Source organism: Phyllostomus hastatus, unplaced genomic scaffold (assembly GCF_019186645.2).
Source record: "Phyllostomus hastatus isolate PE091 unplaced genomic scaffold, TTU_PhHast_1.1 phas_scaffold_46, whole genome shotgun sequence".
In the NCBI taxonomy this organism is placed as follows: Eukaryota; Metazoa; Chordata; class Mammalia; order Chiroptera; family Phyllostomidae; genus Phyllostomus; species Phyllostomus hastatus.
Genome location: NW_025334032.1, coordinates 33947406 through 33963079, shown reverse-complemented (window position 1 = coordinate 33963079; position 15674 = coordinate 33947406). Strand labels below are relative to the sequence as shown.

Here is a 15674-nt window from a genome sequence, read left to right as displayed (position 1 = left end):
TTTGAATGCTTAACAGAGATAGCATTTTGGGTTTTTACGTTTCCTTTTGGGGGAAGAAAAGATGATAATGGAAAGACAACATATTTCTAGGAAGTGAAATCATGGCTTTATGTATGTGGAATACATGTATCCAGTACGTCACATGCTTCCTTCCGGGCTTGATGGAGCCTGTCTTCCTTCCCAACCTGGATTTTCCCACCATCTGCTGGGCCTTTATGCTGAGACTACACGCAGTTCTTATGCCATTCAATTATACAGATGGTCCCTGACTCACGACAGTTTGACAATGATTTTTCAACTTTAGGATGATGTAAAAGTGACATGCATAATAAACTGCAGGAGACATTCAACACTGTATTACAAAGCAGGCTTTATGTTAGATGGTTTTGCCCAACTGGAGGTTAACAGGAGTGTCCTGAGCACGTTAAAGGAAGGTGAGGCTAAGCTATGATGATCAGTAGGTTCGATGTATTACATGCCTTCTCCACTGAAGTTATTTTCAACTTAGGATGGGTTTATCAGGTGTAGCTCCTCCATTATCTGTTGAGGAGCATTTATATTCTAATGTTCAGTAATTTAAAAAAATGAGTCTTATTATTATAATATTGATTTTGATATTGTACCATGTCTTTGAACTAGTCCTGTTATTAGAGCAGAGAAAGTAAGAATCCCAGAAAAAAAACTTTCTATAGCTTGCTTTTTTTTTCTTTGAGGGAAACAATGTTAACAAGTATTGAAAAGCAACTTGCCAAAATGCCTGCTTTTGCCCCCCAGTTCTTAATTAGAGCATGGCTGGGCTGAGAGGACTTGGAGAAGGATAAGGAATATAAGGAAAGACATTAAGTTTAATTATTATGACTGTAAGATTTATTGCATTTCGAGAAATAAAATGCTAAATAGGTGATCACAGGAAACTGAGGAGTCATTTGTTAGTTGTTGGGTAGATGTTAGTGGAGTCATGATATAAAAACACCCCAAACATAAAATGTATTTGATATATTCTTCAGAAGGTGGGGGAACCCTTTTCTGGGGGAAGTTGTCTATACCTCTTGAAATGGAAAAAAAATTATATGGAATTTAAAAATGTCATTGTTAACATGTTCACTGAAACACATATTATAAAAGTCTAACTTTCTTTTTTTAAGATTATTTAATTTATTTTTATTTTTAGAGAGAGGGGCAGGGAGAGAGAAAGAGAAGGAGAGAAATATCAATATGTGGTTGCCTCTTGTACATACCCTACTGGGGGCCTGGCCTACCACCCAGGCTTGTGCCCTGACTGGGAATCAAACTGGTGACCCTTTGGCTTGCACGCTGGTGCTTAATCCACTGAGCCATACCAGCCAAGGCAAGAAGTCTAACTTTCTAAAAAAGAAATAAAATAAATATTGATAGCATACCATTTCCCTAATAGTCATGATACAATGTTGAAATGTGTCATTAGGGTCTACTTCTGTGCTAACCATGCAGCATTTCATGCATCGGGGCAGTTATGCAAACAGTAACAATCCATACACTTGCAATGATGAATCTAGTCCAGGCAGTGGGAGAGAAGATAAATGCAGATATCCACTTAGTTATTTGTGAATTATGGATACATGCACTTAGTTCATTGGCTTGCTACTGTCATTCGTTTGCTGGCACATGATGTACCCCTGGAAAATAGAAAGCATTTCATTGTATTTGATTAGGAAGTATTTATTACCTTTTGCTCAGCTCTGCTTTTTCACCTCATTTTCTACGTTTTCTGCTTGTTCTCTTATTCTCATTCTTTGGATTTCCTCAGTGGAGCACTTTATCTCACTCTTAAGTAGCTCCAATTGTTCCAGTACACAGTTTAGTGGCTCAAGTTGATCAAGCATTGAGCTTGTAACAAATTGCTGGTGATTAAAATAAAAGTTTCTAGATGAGAAATATTCCCGAACAGACATTGAGAAACATTAGGCTCTAGTCAAACTGTGATTTCACGTGGCTTCTATGAGCACAGCTAAGACCGGATCTAATTCCTAAGGTGTCCTATACATATATTTTTTTCCCCCTAGGGAAGAGCGCAAACGCAGTCCCCACTACCACAAATTCTGCATCGAGTTTCCCACCTTCGGGGAAATCGCAGGGGTCAGCACGTCCAGAGGGCAATGGATAAGCCTCGCCCTGGGAAAACCACCTTCGTGATCGTGGTATCTCCCCTGCCAGGTAGGTATAAGATGTTCTATATTGATTCCACTTAATTCACAGTTAAATCTTCTATTTACTTTTTTCAATGAAACTTTGGCTATCTTTTATATCTTTCTCTTGTGTACGTAAACAATTACTCTTTGACACATAAACACAAGGCATTGAATTCATCTGTTGAGTCTGAGATCCAGACTCGCGCAGTGACACTTAATCTTGGTTTCATTGTATCACTCCACTTTCCTACCTGGTGACATATGCACGTTTGATGAAAAAATTTACATTTTAATAATTATTGCCAAAATAATGATGCTATTTGTTAAGTATAAGAGTAATAAGTACATATGAAGTGTATCACTTACTTTTCATAATATGAGTAATGGGAGAAGGCAAAGCAGCTACTGCAAGAAAAAAGACACCTTTGAAGCTGAAACATTGGTTTATGTAAAAGCAACAGAAATATCTACAAAGTATGAAAGGTCAAGGAAAAACAAGTTGGACTAAAGGAGAATTTGAGTAATATCTTGCAAAGTCCTCAAAAGCAAACTATAGGACATAATTAAATAGTCAAGAAAGCAAGCTACCTAGAAAATCAATGGGACCACTTATTCAGAGTCAATTTTCACTTCGACAATGAAAAGGAGTAGATAAATGGACTAACTAATACACTCTTTGTCAATACCTGTATTGGGAGATGTGAGGAACAGAATGTTACTACTAAAAATGACCCTGAAAACGATTATTATATTAGACAATTTCTGCTACTTTTTAGACCTTAGCTACTTCACACAATATTCATTTCTACAGCTATACCGAACATGACCTATTAATCTGAAACATCACTCAATAATCATTCATGTACTAGGTAAAGTTAAAAAAACGATTTCTCAAATGCCTCCAGTTGAAAGCAATTTTCTTTGTCAATGGGGAAACGTCTGTCTGAGATTACCTGAAGTATTTCCTCAGAACCATAGGGAACAACAGGGACATTTGCTGGCTTTTACTACGTGGGTCTAAGTGTGGACTTGTTATTTCATTCCACAGGCTTTTATTTCACACCCTCTGTGCTAAGGACACACGATACCTCCCTCCAGCAGGGCACCGTCGGGTGCTGGTCACACTCCCTCCTGCAGCTGGAGCAGTGTGCTTCCTCCTGCCCACCCGATCAGCATGGACCAGTGAGCGTCTTAGTTCCCGCAGAGGCGGTGACCGCAGCCGCACGCAGGAAACACCCTCGCCATGCATATTGTGAATGAAAGGCTGAGTTGGACACTGTGATGCTCACAAAGCACAATCGGTATGCAAACCATTGGGCAATGGAATGACTGGGTACACCAAGTTTCTGCTCTGAAACAGTTCTTCCAACTTATCACAATTGAGAAATTACCTCATTGGAATGATATCATGTGATTAATTCATACTTTATTAAAACACATCAGTGGCTGGTAAGCTCTTTGGCCTAGAATGCAATGTATGGAGGGAAAGATGTTCTTTGAATGTGCTATTAAAGTTTAGAGGAAAAGCTGAATATACTCTTTCTGGACATTGCTATTATCTGTATTTTTCTATTTGGTGCTCTACAGTTAGAATGTAAGCTTCATGAAAATAAGGACTTTGTTTGTTGTGTTCATCGCTTTATTCCCTGTGGCCTGGTACAGAGAAGGTGCCCTCTGAATTTTTTCCCTAGTGACTGAAATGGAAATTAAAGTTCTCTTTAGCAGGAATTAAAGCCAGTCAAAACAGGTTCTCCCACATATGTTCAATGATTTAGGAGTCGCAGGAACGTGAGGAAGGGCAAGGTATTACAGCTCACACGGGGGCATTAAAAGGCATTCTGTATTTTTGGTCATTTGTTTTTATGAAGGAGAGAGAGATTTGGAAGGCAGAGAGGATATTCTTCCCCCCACAACTAATTTCAGAATCGCTGGATACAGAAATGAGATCCAAGTCAGCTAGGTTCAAGAATATGAGCTGCACCTTGTTGCCATGACATCACCCCCCAAATTAAGGTCATGCTTATCAACTAAGCATTGTCACACGTGCCTGGGAAGACAACGTCCCTTTGCTGACCTAATACCATGACTTACAGGCAGCAGAGCCTGAAACAGGAGTTTGGGTGCCTGTGACTTACTGAGAAAGTACTATTGGGGGAAAACCTTAAGGAAGGAAGGGAAGCAGGAAAATGGGGAGAGGGAGGAAGGGGTGGAGAAAGAGCCCCAAAGTCTGTAGCCTTAGATGAAGCCTGGCCTGGTCTGATACATGGAGGCAGCGGTGGTTGCTGCAGGGTGGGGAGGCAGAGGTGTGTGGTGTGGGGCGTGGGAAGCTCTGGGATGTTAACTGCACAAAAGATAATGTGGTTGTCCCTTTGAACTCCAGAATCATTCAGTTATTCGCTAGGAGCTGTGGCTGGGGAGGTGGTGGGGAGGACCAGGCAGCTCCTACCACGGGAGGGCGATTTCTGGAGAAGGGGGCAGTTGTGAGTTCTTAATTGCCAATACGATGGGATTCTACCCCTGTTCTCAGGGTAGGGTTAAGGAGAGGTACTTTGAGCTAGTAACGGTGTTTTCAAATATGGGGACCAGACGGGTTGGCTGAAGCAGCATTAAGAAAGTAGAAATTTTAGGAATTACAGCAGCAGATTCTGACTCTGCTTCTGTTTTCACACAGTTTGTATTTCCTTACAGTTTGTAAGACAACAAAGCTATAAATGCTTTAACTGAATAGAGATGAAATTTCTCTATTGATTTATATCAAAACCCATGGAACCTCATAGTTTATCACCAGTCGCTTTGCCTCTGATTACAGCTTCTGTCAGGTCACAGCTCATCATGTGCCCGGGCTTGGAGTGCCCGGAAGTGACAGTTCCATGAAAAGAGCTTATTCTAAATCAAAAGCAGGATCAAGTTTAACTTCCCTGACGAGGGGCTCTTGAAATGCTCTGAAGAACAACAGTTGCAGGAGTTAAGATTCTCTGGCCTTGTGGATTTTCCTCCCAGCAAGGAACGCTAAATTTTCATAAGAGTCTCTGTGTGGGTTTTACCAGATCCTGAAGAACTTGTGTTTGCTTGACTGCATTAGTTGCAACCCACGGGTGACAGAGTCGTCCACGATTAGCTGAGAAATGGAGTTCATTGGAATAAAGATTGGCCACATGCGAAATTCTGGTGGTGCCAGCAGTCAGTCAGTGGTTACTGTTACACATGGTTTATGGCTTAAACTTCAGCTTTATCTAATTATTTTTTAATGCACTAAATTAAAAAAAATAGTTATAATATGTAATAAGATTCGTTGGCCACCCTGTGCTCTGCTTAAAGGCTGCAATTAATGATGCTGTTAGGATACATAAATCCCAGATGCCATTAGTTTTCATTTAAGGCATAATGATCGAACACAAATTACGTTTAAAATATTTTTTAAATATGATTTAACTATGTAACCATATTTTGGAATATGTAGACATTAGGTTGAACAGAAATTCATAATCTTACTGTTCATATAATATCATTGTTAATTTTCCTTCCCATGCCTTTGGTTCCTCACATTTATGAGGAGAATTTGTACAGTTGTGTAAGCCGCATTGGCACTTGTATCGTGAACATGGCCCATGTTACGTATTACCTACAATCACCATTTCTTAAAAAACTCACTTTTTTCCTGAGCAGAAACATCACATTTGTTCACTGGAGAACCGGAGAAAGACTAAAAGGATAACCCTAGTCCCTCTGATTACCCATTTCCCCACTCTCCCACCCGACCCTCTGCTCCACACTCCGCACTTTTCCTTGAGTGCGGCGGGCAAAGGGTTAAGCTGGAGAGTCAGGTCTCAGGGAGTTCTCATGCAGAAATCATTAGGTTGGCTCTCCTAACCGCCTCTGAAGATACACAGGCCCCCCCCCCTACCCCTTTTATCACAAACTCATAAGCATGCAATTCTGTAACATAACAATGTCACACTCAGGCACACCATATGACATTTTAGGTGAAATGTTCATATTAAAACAGCAAATTATGACACCTGTGTTATTACCCCACCAACCACACTCAAGCAGGCGTCACTTCTGCCAGACCCTGTTATATTTTAGCAGCTCTATCCTCAGCCTCCTTCTGCTGCCGGCCTTACCCTGGCCCCTGTCAGAACAGGCTGGCTGTTTTGGGATGAGTCTCTTTCTGCCATGCCTCTTACATTGGACATCGGGTCTTCTCATTGGCTCATGTCTTTAGTGTTACCAGGTGAGTGGAGAATCTAATTGGCTCCACTGTTTTCACTACGTCTCATATTCTTCCGGCCATGTCTTACTGATCAGTACAAAATGTGAATTAATTTACTATACATTTTAAAGCAAAACACGTTCAGTATGTAACCTAAGCATAATCACTTGACTGTTACATTTCTGTCTCTAAGAGGAGAAGAAATTACAAAAGTTCTGTGGAAAATTCTGGATACACAGATTGAAAGTTTGTTCTCCTTTTCTTATACTACAGGTAGAGATGATGAAACTAGGATTTTAGAAATCTCTAAACAAATGGTCACATGGCTTTTTTCCCCTTTGGGAATTTGCCTGTAGGTGTTGTTTTTATGTTCATTTTTTTAGCTGTGGGGTTTATTATTGAGATATAATAAAATATAAATTCATGGTATACAGTGGTATGCAATGTGATGATTTGGTACTCGTATATATGGTGAAATGATTACCGCAGTAGGCTTAGTTAACGCTTCCATCACCTCACACAATTATTTGTGTGTGTGTGTGTGTGTGTGTGTGTGGTAGAGATATTTAAGATCTACTCTCAGCAGCTTTCAAGTGTATAATATACAGTGCCGTTAACTGTAGCCACCAGTACATAGTTCTGGTAGACACTAGACCCCAGAACTTAACTCATCTTATTACTGGGGGTTTGTGCCTTTAGAAAAACCTCATTTTCTCTACCCCAAGCTCCTGGCAACCACCACTTGACTCTGCTTCCAGGATCTGCTTTTTTAGATTCCATGTGTCAGTGGTATCATGCAGTGTTTATCATTCTTTGTCTGACTTATTTCACTTGGCATAATGCCTTCAAAGTTTATCCATGTTCAATTGCAAGATTTCATCCTTTTGTAGCTGAATAGTATTCCACGGTATGTGTATATAAAATGTGAGATAAATATGTACATACTTTTCTTTATTCATTTTACCCATTGACGGACACTTAGGTGGTTTCCATGTCTTGGCCATTGTGAATAATGCTGCAATAAATATGGGAATACAGACCTCTCTTCAAGATAGAAAATTTATTTTCTTTGGATATTTACTCAGACATGGGACTTCTAGATCATATAGTAGTTTTATTTTTAATTTTTTGGAGGAAACTCCATACTGTTTTCCATAGGGGTTGTACTAATTTATATTCTCACCAAGACTGCCCAGGGGTCTCTTTTTCAGAAATGTCAAAGAACTACCTTTTTGTCCTCTATATCTATCATATTGTGTCTTATAGTTTTCATCTTTGTCCCATTTCAGCACATTTCGGTAGTTACACTGGTATTTACTGGGAGTCTCTATTCAGCTGTGCAGCAGAAGCACCAAACCTTGGGCCTACACCACACAGAGCAAACCGTGTCACAGAGAAGCCACCGTGCCCCTGCTGTGACTGAGGGTGAGGCAAGTGCACACTCAGCTCCATGCACCCCGAGTGCCCCCCTTCAGGCCCACGAAGACCCTCCCCCCAGCCGTGGCTGCAGCCCTGCCTCGAGATGGCACCCAGAGTCCCATCCATGCTCGGTGGGCTCAGAGACACGCCTTCTTTCCCTTCTTTTTAAAAACACATCCCCTTTAAACTGACTGTGGACTCTGTGAAGGTCTGGCAGTTGCTGATGGTGGTGATCGTGTTGGAAGTAGCAGTGCGGGTACCACCAGTTTCTCCTGTGCTCCTCTTCATACAACTGAGCTTCATCTCCGTATCTACTTAAGAAAGAATTCATTTGCTGAAGACACAAAAGTAGGATCTTTATTCTCAGATCTTCACTTACCTGAGCAGCTACTTGAAGATTCTGGTTGAACATCTGGAAGATGATGGTCAGGAGTATCATTGGGTGGCACCCATCTTCGTAGGCTTCAGGTTTAGTCTCTCTTATCTGGTCTTTCTTACCCTTCTAGAGCTTTCCACAGCCAGGTAGCGCTGCTTGAAGTGAGAGTTGACACGTACATGTCCAGCAGCTCAGCGTCCACACCTGGAGAAAGCGATGGCCCCCGGGCGCTGACAGCCACCTCCAGGGCCAGCTCCACATTTCCCAGCAGCTCTGTGCTGGGGCAGGTGTTTAAGACCCACGTCAGCAGGCTCACAATCTCATTTGCTTCCAGGTCTTCCGATGCAAGCTCCTGCATCTGCGTGGTCAGGGCCTGGTGGTGCATGTTCAGAAGATTCCTGAAAATCTCATAATGGGGAGGAAAACATGGAACCATCAGGTTTTTGGGCAACAATGAGGCCGTCTATGATGTACTTCCTTATGACTTCTAGGTGGCAAATGAGCACATCTTGTTGGACTTCCTGGTGTCCACGTGCCCGCTCTTGGTTTTGGTATTTACGGTTCTGTCCAAGATGGGAAGCATCTTCTCCTTCCCATTCTTGGCCCTCCCCGAGGAGCAAAGCCAGTTTGATTTTTTCAGTCAAATATGTGCCTATCAATATTTTCTTCCCTTTCAATGCTCCTGACAACTGATACCAGCAAGGTGGGGTCATGGTGGGCAGTGAGCCAGCACCTCTGTGTCACCATCCACAGCTGCTTGGCCAGCTCATCGGGGAGCCCCTGTGTGCTCCCGAAGCAGCTGCTTTGAGGGTCATGTCACGAGTGTCTGCACTGTCACTGCAGGAGTGCTCATGCGTCAGCCCGTCCGGGAGCACTCCAGGTCCGTCAGCAGCAGGAGCACCCCTTGCTCAGGTCCTGAATTTCCCTAAAGTCTTGGGTGCTGAGAAAACATTCTTGGGGTTCTCTGTGGTGACAGTGAGCTGGCTGTGCTGCACCAGAGAACCCTTTCTGTCCTTGTGGCTCTCAACAGTATTGATGCTTTGTGTCCAGTCCTTGCTGTCATCGGCCGGGGACCACTGAAGGTCCTCCACGTCGGTCACGTGGTGGAGCTGGCTCAGGCCCCTGGTGCACCTTGTTTGCCCCTGGGCAGCTGCCTTCAGTCTGGCCAAAGTGATTAATTTCAATTTTGGGTTAAATCTTCTGCAGTGTTTCTACTTCTATAATGCTGCTGCTTCCTATGACATTCTAAATTTTTATTTTTCTTTGCCTTATTCAGCCATTATTTAGCTTTGTTTTCCTAGTAATATCAATAACAGGCTATGTATTTTACTTCTTTAACTTTGCTCAATAAATATCCAGGCCTAATGTTGGATTTTGTTAATATATCAACCCAACATGGTAGGCATTACAAACACAGTGAGAAACTTCATTTTGCATCTTCTCACCGTCCTCAAGGATGTTAATAAAATTCTTTTCTGGCAGGTTGTGGGAGGCCACTCTGCATGGCATGGGCTCAGCTCCCACTGGGAGACGCACAGGACCCACGCCCACGGATAGGTTTTCCCGTAGGGAATCAGGCCTGCAATGTACTTAGGCCACTGTGAGTCTTGCTTTTTGCTAAAACTCCCTCAACCTGAATTGAAGACATTTACTGCAAAGCAACTTCCTAAAATCCAAGCTAAACCTTCCAAGGATGAGTGTAACTGGTCCAACTACTTTCGCCTTTTCATTTGCAAATATCTCACTTCTGTGAGGTGATTACCAGCATCCTCTCCTTTGTTTTCTGTATAAGGTAACCACCTAAAGCGGGCCTGTGCATAGTTAATGAGGACCTTCTTGTAACGTGCCCAGTAAGACAATAAAAGCTCATTGGAGCAAGGGCCAAGGGTTTTGCCCCCCTTGAGAGAAAAACCATGCCATCCCTTTTCCTCCACCAGACTCGGTAATCCATGTGCTTGTCTCATGTTCATCCACAATGACGTGGGCCCCACGAGCCGGGGTCTGCATCAGCGGGTGTTATGGAAGAACTTGTTCAGAAAGGTGACATCATCAGCTCTGAGACCCAGCAGCTCCAAAAGGGCATTCTGAATGCAAGGACTTTATTTCAGCACAGTTTCTTCTCTGCACCCGTGATGCTTCTTCGGCAGGGGCAGCGCTCCATTGCTAACCCTTCACACAGCCTCTATTCTAGGTGTTTTTGGGGTTGGGTGAGGGGAGGGTGGCATGCTGTCTGCTCCCCTCCAGGTACTACTGGCCATTGGTCCTCTTTTCATTCTGTGCGTCTGTATGTTCCTCCGGGTACCGTGGTTGCCAAAAAGGGTTGTGAAATGTTCTCTCTCTGTTCTATATTCATCTCGTCCTCCCAGGATGCATACTTTAAGTTTGAGTTGTTCAAAGAATTAATTTACTGGGTCTTTCAGATATCAGGTGACGCTTCCTTAAAGATTGTGGCACGGGAAAGTCGTCTTGCCTTTGTATTCAGTATTGTTGCAATTTCTTCTTGATTTTGTTTTTCTTTAATCATTTCGGTGGGGACTTGAGAGCAACAGTGTTTAGGCCCCTGTGCCAATGTCAGAGTTAGCCCAGGAGTTCCCTAACGACCATTTTCAATCTCCGCATCATGTTACCAATAGATACCCTGAGCATTTAAATTGTTGTGTACATTTTCTTTATTGATCTTTTTGTCATTGGAGTTGCGTGTCATTGGTAATTGCTTGTTTCTTCTCCTTAAATGGAGAACCATTTGCGGAATGGAGATTTCATGGTTTCTTAGTACAGTCTCAGGCACTCCAGAAGACAGCAGGTACTAAGACCCTGGGTGAGTCATCTGGACTTGCGGTTAGAACGCACGGTCCTCTGGAGCTATAGAATGAGTTGCGCTGTTACATGATCTAACTTCCCAGTGTGGTGCTGCAGCTTATCCACTCCTCCTTGGCCTCTCCAGCTGGGACCCCTTCTCATCCCCACACTATCAGTTTTGGAGAAGATAGGCACATGCCATTATTTCTAAAAGCTTGGGCTTATAGGCTCCTCACCAAAATATAGACCACTGACCTTTTATCTGTAATGCTTGTTACCAAACATGTAACATAGACACTTTTATTCTCCCTGTGGCATTTAAATGTCTGCAATCAATAGTTCCGCGAACATGAAATGCTGTAAACACCCTGACCTCTGTGTTAACCAACCTTATAGAAGAAGCATATGAAACGTACCTCCCTTAAATCCCTCCACATCATAACCTGGAGAAAGTACAAATTGCCTTGGTAGATACTGTTAATTCCCCACGGTTTTCATAGACTCACAGTGCTCCTATTTTTAAAATTTTCAGGGACTTGTGCTATTGTTTCATGCATCTCCAAAGGCTGTGGCATCTGGTGATATACACTGCTCATCCACTTGATGCATTACGTCCGCAAAGGCACAGAGCATGCATTTTCTGTGCCAGTTACATCCACACGGGAAGATCAGAAAAGATGGAGATTTCCCCTAACGGTTTGCTTATGTTCACATATTGTTTGTTGTTCATACCCGACACTAAAACATACCCATTTTTTTCTGGGGTTATTTTACTATTTTTTCTGTGGGCTTAGTTACAGAATTGTTTCTGTCAAAATAGTTTAGAGCCTCAAGAATGGAAATTATGGAATCAGGAAACATTTGGAAGACACCCAATAACTGGACGGCTGACCACATCCACAAGAGTGACTAGGAATGAGATACACAGTGTGAAGCATTTGTTTAACTGACATCGAGACTCTCTCTCTTCATTGTGGTAACTTGGGGTTGATGGAAATACTGGGAAAAGACAGTATCCTGCTTTGGAGATTCTAAGAATTTCCTTAATATCTTTGAATTACACAAAGTACTTTATGAGTCACACATGTAAACCTAGCTCACAGAACTGTTTCTATAAGAATTCATAGAGCCCAAACCTGCTCATTATAGTGACATTTGGTGCACTATCTTGGCCCCTTTCTCTCTGGCACCATGATACAAACTATTTATCGTAATGCGTGATACACATCGAGGCCATTATCTTAGGGGATTTTTCATGTTTGTGCCTCATCTTTTTAAGAGATATGTCTCCTTTTGCATACTCTTCCTCCCAGGATTATTTCTTTCTTTCAGGACTTCTTGCAATGAATATATAAAATGAGCCTAGACCTGTCTCTCTTTTGGGACAAGGTTCCGTGAAATTCAGAGGTCGAACATGGTCAAGGGCAGGGGACAGAGGAAATAATAGTATGAGAAGCCTTAGAACATTTTTTATTGGTTTGTTTTTTATGACTCTTTTTCACTATCTGATATTAAGATATTGGACCAACTGCATTATGCAGCAATCTACAAGATTCGGCTTCAGAGGTCAGCATTTGGATAAACACACAGAGACACACACATAACACTTGGAACCCACTGTTTTTAGTACCTGGGATGAAATGGAACCCCCCTCCCCATTCCTCTTGAAAATGGTCTTTGGAACAAATGAAATGGGCCTAGTTATTAGACCAAAGAGATTTTGCAGCAATAGCTTGGTAAAACATCAAAGAACAGGAATTTGTCTTTGCTCAGGACTCTTTGGTTTTAATGCTGAATGCTCACTTGTTCCACTAATCAATGCTGTATTGGCACCTGCTAATGGTAAGCTTTCTGTGCTGCCTGAAGTCTATTCCACTACTGTCTTCAGTACCACCATCCATCTTCTTCGCTTGCCTACAGTTAGAGAACCAGTATCATCACTTACAGGCTAGATGGAGAAAGATGCAGTCATAGCCCTTCCTGAGTGGTATCACTGCAGGTCTGCAGAAATGAACAAGGCCAAGAAGAGTGTAGCAGGCAATTATAAGTATCTTCACAGCAATAGTAATCCTAACAGTCCCACTGGAAACAATCCAAATGCCCCGTAGACTGGATACATAAGTTGTTAACATATTCAGATGATGGAATACAGATCAACAACAATAATGAAAAACATGGATAAAGCTGACCCATAATGCAAGATAAAGAACCCATAAACAGAAGAATACAGTATGATTTCATTTACATGTAGTTCAAAAACCAGACCAAACTAACGGATTTTGTTAGAACTTGAGACTGTGGTTACCGTTGGGCCTTCTGTCTGGACCCGGGTGCTGGGGCTTGCTCTGCTTACACTCAGTTTCTTAGGTGCTTATTTCATGAATGAATTTACTTCGCAAGAACCAACTGAGCTGAACTTTATTATTTGTGCACTTTCTTTAGTTTTTTTATATCTCCACACAGATTTTTACATGAAAAAAAAGGTGGGCAGCCTCCCTAAGGCATCTCAATATTATCTTTAGTGACAATGTTGTTATTTCAACAAATGTCTTTTTACTTAAGTAAAATAGATATCTATTCCAACTTAGGTGCAATACGATTGACTTGCTTTATGGTTTGACAGCCTCCTCAGGTGGAAGTTGAGTGAGGCCCAAATGGCATAAGGGGAGAATGAACATTATTTTTAGGAGGCCTGTCAATCAATAGACATAGAGTAATAGCAGAAACTACTAATCTAGATTAATCTATACCTAGATTACCAACCTACTAATCTATATCTCCTGGATAATTTCTGATTTTTTATGTATCTCCCTCAGCTAGTTGTATGTTCAAAATATAATTTAACAGGTTTTCTCATATGAAATGTTAAGGGGACTTATCTAAGAAAAAGAAGATAAAAAATATGAACAGTAAAAAGATAGCAAACTCACAGTTATTAACAACCACACCTAAAACAAAACCAAAAGCAAACTAAGCAAACAACTAGAACAGGAACAGAACCACAGAAATGGAGATCACATGGAGGGTTAGCAACAGGGGAGTGGGAAGAGAAGAGAGGGGGAAAAGGTATAGAGAATAAGTAGCATGGATAGTAGGTAGAAAATAGACAAGGGGGAGGGCAAGAATAGTTACGGGAAATTTGGAAAATAAAGAACTTATGACACATGGACATGAACTAAAGGGGGGAATGTGGGTGGGAGAGGGTGTACAGGGTGGAGGGGAGTGAAGGGGGGAAATGGTATAACTGTAATGGCATAATCAGTAAAATATATTAAAAACAAAATAAAACATATTTTCATTGTTAGATTGTTAGAAGAAGAAAGAATATCCATGGATAAAGAATAGCCACATATTCTGTTTTCAAATGGCCAAGGAAAACTCGCTATATCACAACTGATGTTCTATTGAATATGGGTGAATGGATTTTATGTCTGCACTTGTTTCTTTTTTCCAAGTGGAGCAATTTGGGACATTTTTATAAGGGACTTTATTTTTTAGAACAGTTTTAGATTTACAGAAAAGTTGAGAAGTTAGTACAGAAGGTTCTCATATATTCCACACTCAATTTTTCCTATTATTAACATCTTACAATAGTATAATACATTTGTTACAATTAATGAACCAATATTCATACATTATTATTAAGTCATTCATGCAATTGTGCAGAATAAAACTAAGTAACGAATGATTAAAATATCTAAGAAATTCTGAATTGATTGGTCAATGATATGGCTAAAAACAAAATGATCTCCATTTTATTTTATATTAACAATATTGAATAAAACCGTATTTTTTCTGATAGCATTGCTTCTACCTAAGCCGATACCGTGAGAGTTAAAGGAGGTGCAGGCTCACCTGGCGTCGTCCACCTGCCTGGTGCAGTCAGACGCTAATTCACACCAGCGGGCCTGAGGTCACTCTGTTGAAAGGAAGTAGGGCTACTTCCATGAGTAAAGCTGGCGGAGTTATGCGTGTCCTACTTACAGTTGCCGAATATAAAAGCTTCCAGGTAATGGAGTGTCGGTTAAACGAGACCCTGTCAAATCTTCCATTTTGGCTGCCTCCATTGAAGATGACTAAGCTTATGGCCAGCGATTCCCCAGGCTTCCTGGTAGTTTGAGAACATTTAGTATTGCAAGAACACGTGGAGAAGTGAGGATACTACAGTATAAGGGAATAAAGGTGAAAAGAAAGACAGAAACCAAACATGTGTGTATGTATGTGTGTGTGTATACATGTATGTGTGCATATTATATACATTATATGTAGACAGTAGAATGGAGGCCTGAGGCTTGAAACAAGGACACTCATAGAATTTCCTTCTTGCTTTTCAAGACAAATTTAAAATAAGCCATTTCCTGGACTGGGGTTCATTAACATTTATAACATTGAGAACCAAAAAGAAGAAAAATCCAGCCTGCTTATAGCTCTGAAAGCACAAAATCATGCAATGAGTGTATTCTGGATTTAGAAAATCTGGTGTTTATTATAGATTTCTTTTGAAACTGTGTAACTAATGAAGGGATGTGCTGTGGACTGGATTGTGTCTCCAAAAAGGTATGTTTAAGTCCTAACCTCCGAGCCTGTGCATGTGACCTAATTTGGGAATTGGCTCTTTTCAGATACAATATGTGGTTAGTCACCTGGATTACGGTGGGCCCTGCATCCAGTGACTGGTGGGTTTCTAAGAAAGGACGAC

The 15674-nt window shown here is 41.4% G+C and overlaps 1 non-coding gene and 1 pseudogene across 1 annotated transcript; both read right to left on the bottom strand.

The window, feature by feature from the left end:
• Positions 1-2039: 2039 nt before the first annotated feature.
• LOC123807834 lies at positions 2040-2201 on the bottom strand. Its single transcript, XR_006783711.1, has one exon. It is a non-coding gene; the product is annotated as a U1 spliceosomal RNA (small nuclear RNA).
• A 5494-nt stretch (positions 2202-7695) lies between these two features.
• LOC123807429 lies at positions 7696-15027 on the bottom strand (annotated as a pseudogene).
• Positions 15028-15674: the final 647 nt, after the last annotated feature.